The 15,810-nt window shown below is 34.9% G+C and overlaps 2 non-coding genes across 2 annotated transcripts; both read right to left on the bottom strand.

Moving 5' to 3' along the window:
- Positions 1 to 6,734: 6,734 nt before the first annotated feature.
- TRNAL-CAA (transfer RNA leucine (anticodon CAA)) lies at positions 6,735 to 6,852 on the bottom strand. Its single transcript has 2 exons — positions 6,815 to 6,852; positions 6,735 to 6,780 (listed from the first exon to the last, which is right to left on the bottom strand). It is a non-coding gene; the product is annotated as a tRNA-Leu (tRNA).
- Positions 6,853 to 13,967: 7,115 nt separating this feature from the next.
- On the bottom strand, positions 13,968 to 14,085 carry TRNAL-CAA (transfer RNA leucine (anticodon CAA)). The gene is made up of 2 exons: positions 14,048 to 14,085; positions 13,968 to 14,013 (listed from the first exon to the last, which is right to left on the bottom strand). It is a non-coding gene; the product is annotated as a tRNA-Leu (tRNA).
- Positions 14,086 to 15,810: the final 1,725 nt, after the last annotated feature.

The following is a 15,810-nucleotide window of genomic DNA, read 5'->3' as shown; positions in this document are numbered from 1 at the left end:
ATTTTATGAAGTGGCCAGTTTTCTTATTGTCTTTCATGGAAAAAAAATGAAAATATAAAAACATTTTAACAAAGCTTAGTAATTGACTTGTAACATTATGAGGAACTGTTTACGGCATTTGTACGAACCTAAGACAAGCAAGTGTTTGTTCAACAAAATTGTTAATATTTTGTGTGTCATCTAGACTGGTAGAAATCCACCCGCTTGATTACCTAATAATCAATAATATAGAGCAAACACTACCATAGATCAAACTCTTAGGCCCGAAAGAAGTGAAAATAAACAAAGTACAGTTTTAGTACGGTTTGATTAAGTCCAAATTTCGCGCAAATCTACAAGAGAGCTATCTGAGCCAGTCCTTCCTACTTTACCATTGAAAGGATAGTATTAAAGCAGTTAGTCATCATCACCCACCGTCAACTCTTAGGCTACTCTTTTACCAACAAATAGTGAGATTGACCAGACCATTATAACGTCACCACAGTTAAAAGAGCGATTGTGTATGGTGAGACACATTTCGATTTCATAATCTTAACCATAATCTTCATGCTCAGCTGCAATGATAGTAATGTTGTGTTATTAGGCTAAATATATCTATTATTATATTCACTATTTTTGTTCATGAGAATAACACATTTCATAATCCTAACCACCCAATTCATGCTGAGTTGCAATGATAGTAATGTTGTGTTATTAGTCTAAATATATCTATTATCCTATTCACTATTTTTGTTCATGAGAATAACGGATTAAGATGATATACAAAGGAAGACAAAGAGACGGTAGTGATCTAGATTGTGTTCCAAAAGGATATGTTGTCACCTATGATATAACAACTTATCTACTCAACTGCAAAGGAAAAAGTAATTCTATCATTAGGATATAACATAACAGTTTTTGGGACAACAAGGGAAGTATCGGTCCATCAAGGCTGCCATGTCCTCTAAACTAAACTAAGACTGTCAAATAAGTAAAAGAAAAATATTAAAGCTTTCTCTTAAACTCACTTAAATTCATTGCCCAATATCCGAAGGCAACCAATTCCAAAGTCCAACTACTCTGACAGGGAAATAAAACTGCCTCAGCTAAAAAAGGCTTTTACCTTACCTAGATCTATATTTGTGTCCCATAGTTCTATAATTCTCGCCGTTAAATATGAAAAGAAATGATGCAATTACTCTGTCAATCCCCTCTACAATCTTAAACGTCTCAATCATATTCCCTTTATATAACTTAATCTATCCTTCTGTGATAACACCTTCATCTCATGTATCATTCTAGTAACTCTTCCCTGAATCCTTTCCAACAGTTCAATGTTCTTCCTGAGGTAAGAAGACCAAGACTGAACGTAATACTCCAAATTTGGCCCAACCAGTGACCTCTACAATAAAACTGTAACCTCCTCAGATTTAGTCGTGTATTTACCATTTCTCAGAATACAACCTAAGAATCGTATTTGGTTTACTACTAACAGCAACACATTGCTTGGATGGCTTAAGAAACTGTTCAACTATTACACCTAGATCCATTTCCTTCAGGATATCGTTAAGGTTATTCCCATCCAATGTTTAATATTTTTTAATCAACAGCATCCTCTTCAGAGTTAGCAACATCCAGGTTGTAATATCTTCTGTAGATGATTGCTGCACCTTAGAAAATATTAACGTATATGAAACCATTCCAGGAATAACAACAAGATGTTTAAATCATTTCACAAATAAAACTCAAAAGGTAAAATGTGTCAAGGTTTGAAAGATCTTATACAATTACAACTGATGTAGTTAGTAGAAAAGATCAGTCTTGGTAACATCCTGTTTCTTTAACTGTTCCTCTATCTTTGGCAGATTTTTTACGAAGATTTCTGCCTTTCAACAAAGGTGTCTTAGTTTAAATTTTATAACGGAATCTCCACTGCCAGCCTTTACTTAAACAAGTCATTGCATTGGCAGAAGTTATTGGCAAACCACCTAAAATACAAACATTTGGAGTCATAGCAAAGTTTCTTGATTAATCAGTTGGTAGTTACGACATTAAGTAAAGGCAAACTGATAGATGAAGCATAAATATGTAGATATTGGTAAACGGACAACTAAGATTGATTATGACGATGCTGTGAGTCAACTATATTCGACTCAGAAAGAAGCAGACATACAGATGATGCTTCGCCTTCAGGATGCCAGCTTTTCATTTGTTCCAAACCAGTTATCAGCTCTAACATAGATATATTCACCAAACTTATTCCTGTATGTCCTGAAGTTAATTATTAATTTTGTCTGAGTTCTGGCAGAGGATGCGTGGAGAAATCTATTAACATTTCGTACCATCAGTGGATGTGGTTTCTCAAGCAAGTTGAGCTGTATTGGTAACAAATATCGTATGGTGTCTCAGAACGGTTGGTATGGGTATTAACACTTTTACTGATAAGCAGAGAACAACGTTTCGACCTTCCAAGGTCTTCTTATGGTTAACCTCTTTGTTCTCTCCTCATCAATAAGTGTTATACCCATACCAGTTGTTTTGAGATACATTTTTATTTCAAGTAGGTTTCTCGTGATCAGGAAATATGGTGTAGATTACCTTCGTAAACCAACACCTTATTTCAAATCAATTAAATCCTAGTCTGGATTTCTGATTCACCAATGAAGTATGCTGGGAAATTTGTTTTCATATTCTTAGATTCGTCTGATACAAATAATAACAATGAGTTGAAACGAGTTCTCTTTTTACAGATTAAAAGAGCCATAGACAATCTGCCAATAACACTTTGTACCAACTTATTAAAAGTACCGATTACACTGTGTAACAAAATTTTTACTTTTTCTTGTCCCTGGGCAGAAAGCGTAATTTTCCAATTGCTTATGCCTAAAGTGCATGAAAAAAAAGACCTATTTTCTCTTCAAACTTTGCTTTTGTGACCTGGGAGCGTATAACGAAAACATGATGAGAGACTATATTTTGGGGCTGATACATGAAAGTGATTCACATTACAGTCTCAAATCTCGAAAACTACACACTTCTAAACATTTTTGTTCATTTCTGTATAACTTTAGTAGATCTTGTATACATTTAAATCTCGATTCACATGTTGTTTTATTCAGACCTTATTTAAATGAAAATGAGCAAATTTGCTTGTTTTCACATAGAAAATAGATTAATTTCTAAATTTAATTATCCAGGATAACAAAACCAAAGTTTGAAGGGAATAATGGCCATTTTCTCTACTTTTACAACATAAGCAGTTAAGAAAAACATACTATCCAGGATTAAAACTTGTGTTACATATTAAACTCTGATTTGGAATGAGTCATTAACAATATTATTTGATGCATTGGTAGGAAGTCAGCTGACGACGTGCTTCAACCTATAAATTTATCATGTGTCTTTTAAAACAAAACGAATTCCTTTCTTAGGTGACGCAAATGAAGGTGTCTGATGAATGATGCCAATGTAAATCACATGATTTACATGTACACTGTATGTACTAATGGGAAAACGTGACAAGCTCCTTGGAAGAAACTTATAGCAGTGATGAAGACTTACATCAAGGTTGTAGTCTCAGGAAAGATTTATAACCCTCCATTAAGTTTAGTTTGTGTATTTACTGTTAAACACAAGCCAATAGAATGGGCTGTGTTATATCCAGGTGGGTATCGAAACCCGACTTTTAACTTTAAAAGCCTTCAGACTTGTCGCTGAGTCACTTGGAGAAGGGGGAATAATTTTAAGTTGAGAGAAGTATTTTATTTGAAGTTTGAAAGTGGGTATAACTTTTAGCCTGGATCACTTCAAGCTCTACCAATACTTGGTAACACATTCAACCTCTTTAGTCATTATACTTGCAAGATAAAGACGTTGTTTAAGTAATTATGTAACAAAACATTATCTTTTCTTTATATTAATAATACCAAATGGTGCGAAGATATCACGAAACAACCAGTTCCATGCAAAAAGTCTCAAAACGCTCAACAAAGCTGAATATCCCCTAGAGAATCTGAAATTAACATTTGCCATGGTGTTAACTTAATTTTCTATTTCTTTCTCTGACCAGCGAAGCCAAGTTTTAAGACACTTTTCTGGCAAGCCACTATCAGTGAAAGCGCATACTGGCGAACTTACATTTCACGCATTTGATCCACGGGATGCAGCATGATTGATAAGACACACACAGTTAAAGGTAAACAGCATTTCGAAAAATACTGTATATACATAGTAAGTGAGAATGGCTTGCAGCTTTTACAGGACGTTGCATTACTGTTTCGCTTGTTTGTTTGTTTTAAAGCAAAACCACTTTGGTATATCTGCTATGCTTAACGCGAGAAATCGAATCAGTTGTCCCTCAAATGGGTATGTATCACTGTTGTGTTTGAAATATTCACTTGAGCTCACTTGTTTCTTTGAGATGTTAAAAATTCCCGTTAATAACAAAGTTGTAGATTCAGAAGTAAGTGGTACAAAAATAGTTTCAAAACTATGTTTGCAAAACAGGTATCGTAGCTTCTGACCTTCTTCAACAGCTTTAAGATTAAACACATTCCAACGTTGGTTCTTCCAAGTCTCTCTCGTTTCTTCTTGTGAAATCATTGAGAAGTACATTTTCCCTTCGATTCTTCTTTGTGGGTATTTGGGCCAGAGTATCCCACAGTATTCCGGCCCTTTTCAGGGCAATGTTCATGTATTGTCTTGATTTGCCCTTTTTTATCCATTTTTTTCAAATTTTTTTATTCGATTTTTATCTTTTTTTCAGTATTTCTATTCGTTTTTTGGTTGTTTTTTTTACTTTTACTTTTTTTCATATATATTTATCGTAAAAATGAAATAATAATAATAAATAATGAAAATAATAATAAACGAAAAGAAAAGAAAGAAAACAAGAAGGAAAATAATATACAACTAGTTTTAAGCGTCTAGTGCGTGGTGGCCAACTTGTTTTATATTTCTTAAATATATATTTATAGGGGTCCGGCATGGCCAAGCGCGTAAGGCGTGCGACTCGTAATCCGAGAGTCGCGGGTTTGCGCCAAACATGCTCGCCCTCTCAGCCGTGGGGGCGTCATAATGTGACGGTCAATCCCACAATTCGTTGGTAAAAGAGTAGCCCAAGAGTTGGCGGTGGGTGGTGATGACTAGCTGTCTTCCCTCTAGTCTTACACTACTAAATTATGGACGGCTCGGTGCAGTGGGCTAACAACCTACTCACTTAAATATCTGTTGAAGAATCCGCAATCAAATGGTGAATGATGATGATGATATATTTATAGAAGAGAGGTACTTAGGACTATGTTCATCATACACGTAGTATCTGTCAAGATCACACAATAATTCATTTTTATGCTACTTTTTATTAAAATAATTTAGTGCATTATGCAAGTCTTACAGATATTGTTTCTGTGTTTGTATTCTTGTGCATTAATGTGTATGAAGAACTACGTGGTATTTTAAGATTGAATTTTGTATTTTTTGTAGTTTCTATAAATGTTTGTGTGTTATGTTTATCCAGGCAGGATATTATATTACAGGTGTAATGTATGTTTTGTAAATTATTACCTGAAAGAATCTTCCATAATCTTCTCTTTACCAAATTCTAGTCAGGATATAGTTTGTACGCTGTATCCACGTTAATTTGGTATCATAAGTTAATCTTAAAATGTAGCCGTTTTGAATTTCGAGTAATTTTGAATTTACTTCCAAGTATATAGATAGTCGGTTACTAATTATTTTTTCAAAATGTTGCCGATACAACTGGTTAGACTATTTGGGTGGTAATTGTTTGGTTTATTCGCTGGCTTTCCTTTTTTCTAGAACGTTAATATTACTTCTTCCTTCCAAGAAACTTGGATATATCCAACAAATAATAATAATATGTTAAATAAAGCTGTATGGTGTTCATATAGTTTCTCAGTACCATGTTTTAGCTTGTATACCATCTTCTTCAGGAGCTTTGTTTTTGTGTTTATGATAGCTGTTAGTACTTCCGTTACTATTAATTTTATAGGTGGCACATGAATGTATATATATAAATATCTTTTACGCGATTTGGTTTGGTTTGAATTTCGCACAAAGCTAGCCGTCCCTAATTTAGTAGTGTAAGACTAGAGGGAAGGCAGCTAGTCATCACCACCCATTGTCAATTCTTGGGCTACTCTTTTACCAATGAATAGTGGGATAGACCGTCCCATTAAAATGCCCCCCCCGCGATCTTTGGATTATGAGCCGAGTGCCTTAACCACCTGGCCATGCCGAGTCTATTTTCTTAGGAAGAATAGAACCCTTAGATTTTGTTACAGTCGTACCCTCTTTTGTTGTGTATACAATAACAATATGTTTTTTTCTGGAACATTAATATTACTGCTTCCTTCCGAGAAAAAGAGATATATCCAGCTAATAATGATAAGTTAAATAAGGCTGTTAGATGATCATATAATTTCTGAATACCATGTTTTAAGAGAATGGCTTGTATACGATCTTCTCCAAGAGCTTTGTTTTTTGTGTTTTTGATGGTTGTTTGTACTTCCATTACTGTTATCTTTTTTTATCAGTTGCAGAGTGCTCCAGTCTATTGTTTTCTATGGTTTTATTAATGTGTTTACTGGGAATTTTGGCATATATGTGCTTTTGTTGAAGTGTCTGTTCAAGTCTGGGTCATGGCGTGTTATCTAGGTGGTCTTTAAATATCTTGTCTTGTTTTTTAAGTAGTTTACGCTGTTTTGCCATGTAATTCGAGTGGAAAAAGAGTTTGTCAGAAGTGGGATTCGAACCCACGCCTCCATACGGAGACCAGAATACACACACCCACTTCAACAGTGGAAGGAAGAACCTTGAGTCTGGCGCCTTAGACCGCTCGGCCATCCTGACATGAGTATATTTTGTAAAACAGGTTCTATAGGAGGGGTATCTGCTCTAACCATTCTCAATTTAGCAGTGAATCATTATAGGGAAGGAAACTAGTCATCACCTCCCACCGCCAACTTTTGGGCTACTCTTTTACCAACAAATAGTGGGATTTACCATGTCAGTATAACGCCCCCACGGCTGAAACGGTCAGCATGTTCGGTGCAACAGGGATTCGAACCCGCAACCCTCACATTACGAGTCGAACGCTTTAATCCACCTTGCCATGCCGGGTCACAATTATTATTTCTTCATGGTTTGTATTTTCAATCTGAGAGTTGTGTTCCTCTTCAGTATAAGAAAACAATCAAGATCCCACTGTGTCCCATTCATTGATTTTATGAAGTGGCCAGTTTTCTTATTGTCTTTCATGGAAAAAAATGAAAATATAAAAACATTTTAACAAAGCTTAGTAATTGACTTGTAACATTATGAGGAACTGTTTACGGCATTTGTACGAACCTAAGACAAGCAAGTGTTTGTTCAACAAAATTGTTAATATTTTGTGTGTCATCTAGACTGGTAGAAATCCACCCGCTTGATTACCTAATAATCAATAATATAGAGCAAACACTACCATAGATCAAACTCTTAGGCCCGAAAGAAGTGAAAATAAACAAAGTACAGTTTTAGTACGGTTTGATTAAGTCCAAATTTCGCGCAAATCTACAAGAGAGCTATCTGAGCCAGTCCTTCCTACTTTACCATTGAAAGGATAGTATTAAAGCAGTTAGTCATCATCACCCACCGTCAACTCTTAGGCTACTCTTTTACCAACAAATAGTGAGATTGACCAGACCATTATAACGTCACCACAGTTAAAAGAGCGATTGTGTATGGTGAGACACATTTCGATTTCATAATCTTAACCATAATCTTCATGCTCAGCTGCAATGATAGTAATGTTGTGTTATTAGGCTAAATATATCTATTATTATATTCACTATTTTTGTTCATGAGAATAACACATTTCATAATCCTAACCACCCAATTCATGCTGAGTTGCAATGATAGTAATGTTGTGTTATTAGTCTAAATATATCTATTATCCTATTCACTATTTTTGTTCATGAGAATAACGGATTAAGATGATATACAAAGGAAGACAAAGAGACGGTAGTGATCTAGATTGTGTTCCAAAGGATATGTTGTCACCTATGATATAACAACTTATCTACTCAACTGCAAAGGAAAAAGTAATTCTATCATTAGGATATAACATAACAGTTTTTGGGACAACAAGGGAAGTATCGGTCCATCAAGGCTGCCATGTCCTCTAAACTAAACTAAGACTGTCAAATAAGTAAAAGAAAAATATTAAAGCTTTCTCTTAAACTCACTTAAATTCATTGCCCAATATCCGAAGGCAACCAATTCCAAAGTCCAACTACTCTGACAGGGAAATAAAACTGCCTCAGCTAAAAAAGGCTTTTACCTTACCTAGATCTATATTTGTGTCCCATAGTTCTATAATTCTCGCCGTTAAATATGAAAAGAAATGATGCAATTACTCTGTCAATCCCCTCTACAATCTTAAACGTCTCAATCATATTCCCTTTATATAACTTAATCTATCCTTCTGTGATAACACCTTCATCTCATGTATCATTCTAGTAACTCTTCCCTGAATCCTTTCCAACAGTTCAATGTTCTTCCTGAGGTAAGAAGACCAAGACTGAACGTAATACTCCAAATTTGGCCCAACCAGTGACCTCTACAATAAAACTGTAACCTCCTCAGATTTAGTCGTGTATTTACCATTTCTCAGAATACAACCTAAGAATCGTATTTGGTTTACTACTAACAGCAACACATTGCTTGGATGGCTTAAGAAACTGTTCAACTATTACACCTAGATCCATTTCCTTCAGGATATCGTTAAGGTTATTCCCATCCAATGTTTAATATTTTTTAATCAACAGCATCCTCTTCAGAGTTAGCAACATCCAGGTTGTAATATCTTCTGTAGATGATTGCTGCACCTTAGAAAATATTAACGTATATGAAACCATTCCAGGAATAACAACAAGATGTTTAAATCATTTCACAAATAAAACTCAAAAGGTAAAATGTGTCAAGGTTTGAAAGATCTTATACAATTACAACTGATGTAGTTAGTAGAAAAGATCAGTCTTGGTAACATCCTGTTTCTTTAACTGTTCCTCTATCTTTGGCAGATTTTTTACGAAGATTTCTGCCTTTCAACAAAGGTGTCTTAGTTTAAATTTTATAACGGAATCTCCACTGCCAGCCTTTACTTAAACAAGTCATTGCATTGGCAGAAGTTATTGGCAAACCACCTAAAATACAAACATTTGGAGTCATAGCAAAGTTTCTTGATTAATCAGTTGGTAGTTACGACATTAAGTAAAGGCAAACTGATAGATGAAGCATAAATATGTAGATATTGGTAAACGGACAACTAAGATTGATTATGACGATGCTGTGAGTCAACTATATTCGACTCAGAAAGAAGCAGACATACAGATGATGCTTCGCCTTCAGGATGCCAGCTTTTCATTTGTTCCAAACCAGTTATCAGCTCTAACATAGATATATTCACCAAACTTATTCCTGTATGTCCTGAAGTTAATTATTAATTTTGTCTGAGTTCTGGCAGAGGATGCGTGGAGAAATCTATTAACATTTCGTACCATCAGTGGATGTGGTTTCTCAAGCAAGTTGAGCTGTATTGGTAACAAATATCGTATGGTGTCTCAGAACGGTTGGTATGGGTATTAACACTTTTACTGATAAGCAGAGAACAACGTTTCGACCTTCCAAGGTCTTCTTATGGTTAACCTCTTTGTTCTCTCCTCATCAATAAGTGTTATACCCATACCAGTTGTTTTGAGATACATTTTTATTTCAAGTAGGTTTCTCGTGATCAGGAAATATGGTGTAGATTACCTTCGTAAACCAACACCTTATTTCAAATCAATTAAATCCTAGTCTGGATTTCTGATTCACCAATGAAGTATGCTGGGAAATTTGTTTTCATATTCTTAGATTCGTCTGATACAAATAATAACAATGAGTTGAAACGAGTTCTCTTTTACAGATTAAAAGAGCCATAGACAATCTGCCAATAACACTTTGTACCAACTTATTAAAAGTACCGATTACACTGTGTAACAAAATTTTACTTTTTCTTGTCCCTGGGCAGAAAGCGTAATTTTCCAATTGCTTATGCCTAAAGTGCATGAAAAAAAAGACCCATTTTTCTCTTCAAACTTTGCTTTTGTGACCTGGGAGCGTATAACGAAAACATGATGAGAGACTATATTTTGGGGCTGATACATGAAAGTGATTCACATTACAGTCTCAAATCTCGAAAACTACACACTTCTAAACATTTTTGTTCATTTCTGTATAACTTTAGTAGATCTTGTATACATTTAAATCTCGATTCACATGTTGTTTTATTCAGACCTTATTTAAATGAAAATGAGCAAATTTGCTTGTTTTCACATAGAAAATAGATTAATTTCTAAATTTAATTATCCAGGATAACAAAACCAAAGTTTGAAGGGAATAATGGCCATTTTCTCTACTTTTACAACATAAGCAGTTAAGAAAACATACTATCCAGGATTAAAACTTGTGTTACATATTAAACTCTGATTTGGAATGAGTCATTAACAATATTATTTGATGCATTGGTAGGAAGTCAGCTGACGACGTGCTTCAACCTATAAATTTATCATGTGTCTTTAAAAACAAAACGAATTCCTTTCTTAGGTGACGCAAATGAAGGTGTCTGATGAATGATGCCAATGTAAATCACATGATTTACATGTACACTGTATGTACTAATGGGAAAACGTGACAAGCTCCTTGGAAGAAACTTATAGCAGTGATGAAGACTTACATCAAGGTTGTAGTCTCAGGAAAGATTTATAACCCTCCATTAAGTTTAGTTTGTGTATTTACTGTTAAACACAAGCCAATAGAATGGGCTGTGTTATATCCAGGTGGGTATCGAAACCCGACTTTAACTTTAAAAGCCTTCAGACTTGTCGCTGAGTCACTTGGAGAAGGGGAATAATTTTAAGTTGAGAGAAGTATTTTATTTGAAGTTTGAAAGTGGGTATAACTTTTAGCCTGATCACTTCAAGCTCTACCAATACTTGGTAACACATTCAACCTCTTTAGTCATTATACTTGCAAGATAAAGACGTTGTTTAAGTAATTATGTAACAAAACATTATCTTTTCTTTATATTAATAATACCAAATGGTGCGAAGATATCACGAAACAACCAGTTCCATGCAAAAAGTCTCAAAACGCTCAACAAAGCTGAATATCCCCTAGAGAATCTGAAATTAACATTTGCCATGGTGTTAACTTAATTTTCTATTTCTTTCTCTGACCAGCGAAGCCAAGTTTTAAGACACTTTTCTGGCAAGCCACTATCAGTGAAAGCGCATACTGGCGAACTTACATTTCACGCATTTGATCCACGGGATGCAGCATGATTGATAAGACACACACAGTTAAAGGTAAACAGCATTTCGAAAAATACTGTATATACATAGTAAGTGAGAATGGCTTGCAGCTTTTACAGGACGTTGCATTACTGTTTCGCTTGTTTGTTTGTTTTAAAGCAAAACCACTTTGGTATATCTGCTATGCTTAACGCGAGAAATCGAATCAGTTGTCCCTCAAATGGGTATGTATCACTGTTGTGTTTGAAATATTCACTTGAGCTCACTTGTTTCTTTGAGATGTTAAAAATTTCCGTTAATAACAAAGTTGTAGATTCAGAAGTAAGTGGTACAAAAATAGTTTCAAAACTATGTTTGCAAAACAGGTATCGTAGCTTCTGACCTTCTTCAACAGCTTTAAGATTAAACACATTCCAACGTTGGTTCTTCCAAGTCTCTCTCGTTTCTTCTTGTGAAATCATTGAGAAGTACATTTTCCCTTCGATTCTTCTTTGTAGGTATTTGGGCCAGAGTATCCCACAGTATTCCGGCCCTTTTCAGGGCAATGTTCATGTATTGTCTTGATTTGCCCTTTTTTTATCCATTTTTTTCAAATTTTTTTATTCGATTTTTATCTTTTTTTCAGTATTTCTATTCGTTTTTTGGTTGTTTTTTTACTTTTACTTTTTTCATATATATTTATCGTAAAAATGAAATAATAATAATAAATAATGAAAATAATAATAAACGAAAAGAAAAGAAAGAAAACAAGAAGGAAAATAATATACAACTGGTTTTAAGCGTCTAGTGCGTGGTGGCCAACTTGTTTTATATTTCTTAAATATATATTTATAGGGGTCCGGCATGGCCAAGCGCGTAAGGCGTGCGACTCGTAATCCGAGAGTCGCGGGTTTGCGCCAAACATGCTCGCCCTCTCAGCCGTGGGGGCGTCATAATGTGACGGTCAATCCCACAATTCGTTGGTAAAAGAGTAGCCCAAGAGTTGGCGGTGGGTGGTGATGACTAGCTGTCTTCCCTCTAGTCTTACACTACTAAATTATGGACGGCTCGGTGCAGTGGGCTAACAACCTACTCACTTAAATATCTGTTGAAGAATCCGCAATCAAATGGTGAATGATGATGATGATATATTTATAGAAGAGAGGTACTTAGGACTATGTTCATCATACACGTAGTATCTGTCAAGATCACACAATAATTCATTTTTATGCTACTTTTTATTAAAATAATTTAGTGCATTATGCAAGTCTTACAGATATTGTTTCTGTGTTTGTATTCTTGTGCATTAATGTGTATGAAGAACTACGTGGTATTTTAAGATTGAATTTTGTATTTTTTGTAGTTTCTATAAATGTTTGTGTGTTATGTTTATCCAGGCAGGATATTATATTACAGGTGTAATGTATGTTTTGTAAATTATTACCTGAAAGAATCTTCCATAATCTTCTCTTTACCAAATTCTAGTCAGGATATAGTTTGTACGCTGTATCCACGTTAATTTGGTATCATAAGTTAATCTTAAAAATGTAGCCGTTTTGAATTTCGAGTAATTTTGAATTTACTTCCAAGTATATAGATAGTCGGTTACTAATTATTTTTTCAAAATGTTGCCGATACAACTGGTTAGACTATTTGGGTGGTAATTGTTTGGTTTATTTGCTGGCTTTCCTTTTTTTCTAGAACGTTAATATTACTTCTTCCTTCCAAGAAACTTGGATATATCCAACAAATAATAATAATATGTTAAATAAAGCTGTATGGTGTTCATATAGTTTCTCAGTACCATGTTTTAGCTTGTATACCATCTTCTTCAGGAGCTTTGTTTTTTGTGTTTATGATAGCTGTTAGTACTTCCGTTACTATTAATTTTATAGGTGGCACATGAATGTATATATATAAATATCTTTTACGCGATTTGGTTTGGTTTGAATTTCGCACAAAGCTGCACAGGGCTAGCTGCGCTAGCCGTCCCTAATTTAGTAGTGTAAGACTAGAGGGAAGGCAGCTAGTCATCACCACCCATTGTCAATTCTTGGGCTACTCTTTTACCAATGAATAGTGGGATAGACCGTCCCATTAAAATGCCCCCCCGCGATCTTTGGATTATGAGCCGAGTGCCTTAACCACCTGGCCATGCCGAGTCTATTTTCTTAGGAAGAATAGAACCCTTAGATTTTGTTACAGTCGTACCCTCTTTTTGTGTGTGTATACAATATATATTTTTTTTCTGGAACATTAATATTACTGCTTCCTTCCGAGAAAAGAGATATATCCAGCTAATAATGATAAGTTAAATAAGGCTGTTAGATGATCATATAATTTCTGAATACCATGTTTTAAGAGAATGGCTTGTATACGATCTTCTCCAAGAGCTTTGTTTTTTGTGTTTTGATGGTTGTTTGTACTTCCATTACTGTTATATTTTTTTTATCAGTTGCAGAGTGCTCCAGTCTATTGTTTTCTATGGTTTTATTAATGTGTTTACTGGGAATTTTGGCATATATGCGCTTTTGTTGAAGTGTCTGTTCAATCTGGGTCATGGCGTGTTATCTAGGTGGTCTTTAAATATCTTGTCTTGTTTTTTAAGTAGTTTACGCTGTTTTGCCATGTAATTCGAGTGGAAAAAGAGTTTGTCAGAAGTGGGATTCGAACCCACGCCTCCATACGGAGACCAGAATACACACACCCACTTCAACAGTGGAAGGAAGAACCTTGAGTCTGGCGCCTTAGACCGCTCGGCCATCCTGACATGAGTATATTTTGTAAAACAGGTTCTATAGGAGGGGTATCTGCTCTAACCATTCTCAATTTAGCAGTGAATCATTATAGGGAAGGAAACTAGTCATCACCTCCCACCGCCAACTCTTGGGCTACTCTTTTACAAACAAATAGTGGGATTGAACCATATCAGTATAACGCCCCACGGCTGAAACGGTCAGCATGTTCGGTGAAACAGGGATTCATGAACCCGCAACCCTCACATTACGAGTCGAACGCTTTAATCCACCTTGCCATCATTTCAGCAGTTTTACGCTTCTCTCTTTTAGTTTTCTAACTTTTTTTCACTGCATTCGTAAATAGACTAAAGGGAAACACAGCAAGGAGTCACATGTGAATCTAAGTAATAATCTTGTTTGAAAACTGGAAAAGACCTTTTTTTAATTTAAAATTTAAAGAATTCTCTCACACGTGAGAAGTCACCTTGTCCACTTTAATTTTTTATTACGTTTCGTGATTCCGTATGCTCGCAGTTTCTTTTATATTATTATTACTCGACTATCTTATCTAATTTCTTAACGCATTTTATGGAAAAAATTGTCTGGCCAAACGACCCAATGAAAATTAAGTGAAATGTGATAAACTTTTTCTTTGTGCATAATAAATAATTTCGTCACTTACATTTTGGTCGCCTGTTTTATCAGGTTGTTTAGGCACAAAATATTTTCTCTTCTTCGATAGATTATACAGACATATTATTCATGATGAAACTTGGTTGAATGGCTGGAAACTGATTGTTGTAGAAACGTAAGTTTAGAGGACGACGTTTCGAAATTTTCCACCTTTCGTCTTCAGAGCGTTTATTTTGACCTGTTTACCTTGCTTAGGATTTTTCATTGTGTTTTTTATTAATCGTACACCTTGGAAAAAGCTTCTTTTGTAGATCTAGTGAGGGGTTGCTTTTAGTGTGACTTTTCTTATTTTCTAAATGTCGTCTCCATAAATATCCGTTTCTACAACAGGCAATTGTCGTCCATTTAAAACCCCTAGTGGCGCAGCCGTATGTCTATGGACATACGGCATATTGAAACTGCACTAAAATTGTCGAAAAATTGCTTGACGAAAATATTTTTCCATTCGCTAGTACAGCGGTAAGTCTACGGATTTACAACGCTATAATCAGGGGTTCAATTCCCCTCGGTGGGCTTAGCAGATAGCCCACTCGTCCATTCAAATAAGTTTCGTATATTCTTGTATTTTGAATTTGAATAATAATATCAAAAAGTTAGTAGGCGATAATTACGTAATACAGGATATACTAGGGTCGAGTTTTTCAAGTTAGGGTCAATAATTTATTGCGTATATTTTTTGTTTTTTTTTAAACTTTAATAGGACAACCAAAAGCAAAGTTTCAAAGTGTGGCATTTAGAGGTCTGGTAGATTTTGTTTAAATTAGACCCCACTTAATTAGTTTCTTTTCTTCGGATATAATTTGTAACATTTTCACTGTAAACAACTAAGCCTTTCTTTGTAACGTACTTGTAACTTAAAGGATTGTTTTTCACACTTAATAAGAACAAACAGAAACGTTAGACTTTTCCCTAACGCTTCACTTTCTTTTAATTGGAAAGTTTTCAGTTTCCGTCCTTTTAAAATAATAACTCCTTTCTTTAGCCTAGTAACTGATTTCAAAACGTAAACAGATAAAAATGAAGTTTTTAGGAATACAAGTAAGACCAACTTTTTAAATATGAAA

Source organism: Tachypleus tridentatus, chromosome 8 (assembly GCF_004210375.1).
Source record: "Tachypleus tridentatus isolate NWPU-2018 chromosome 8, ASM421037v1, whole genome shotgun sequence".
NCBI lineage: Eukaryota > Metazoa > Arthropoda > Merostomata > Xiphosura > Limulidae > Tachypleus > Tachypleus tridentatus.
Note: the sequence above shows the minus strand (reverse complement) of the source record. Positions and strands in the feature narration are given on the sequence as shown.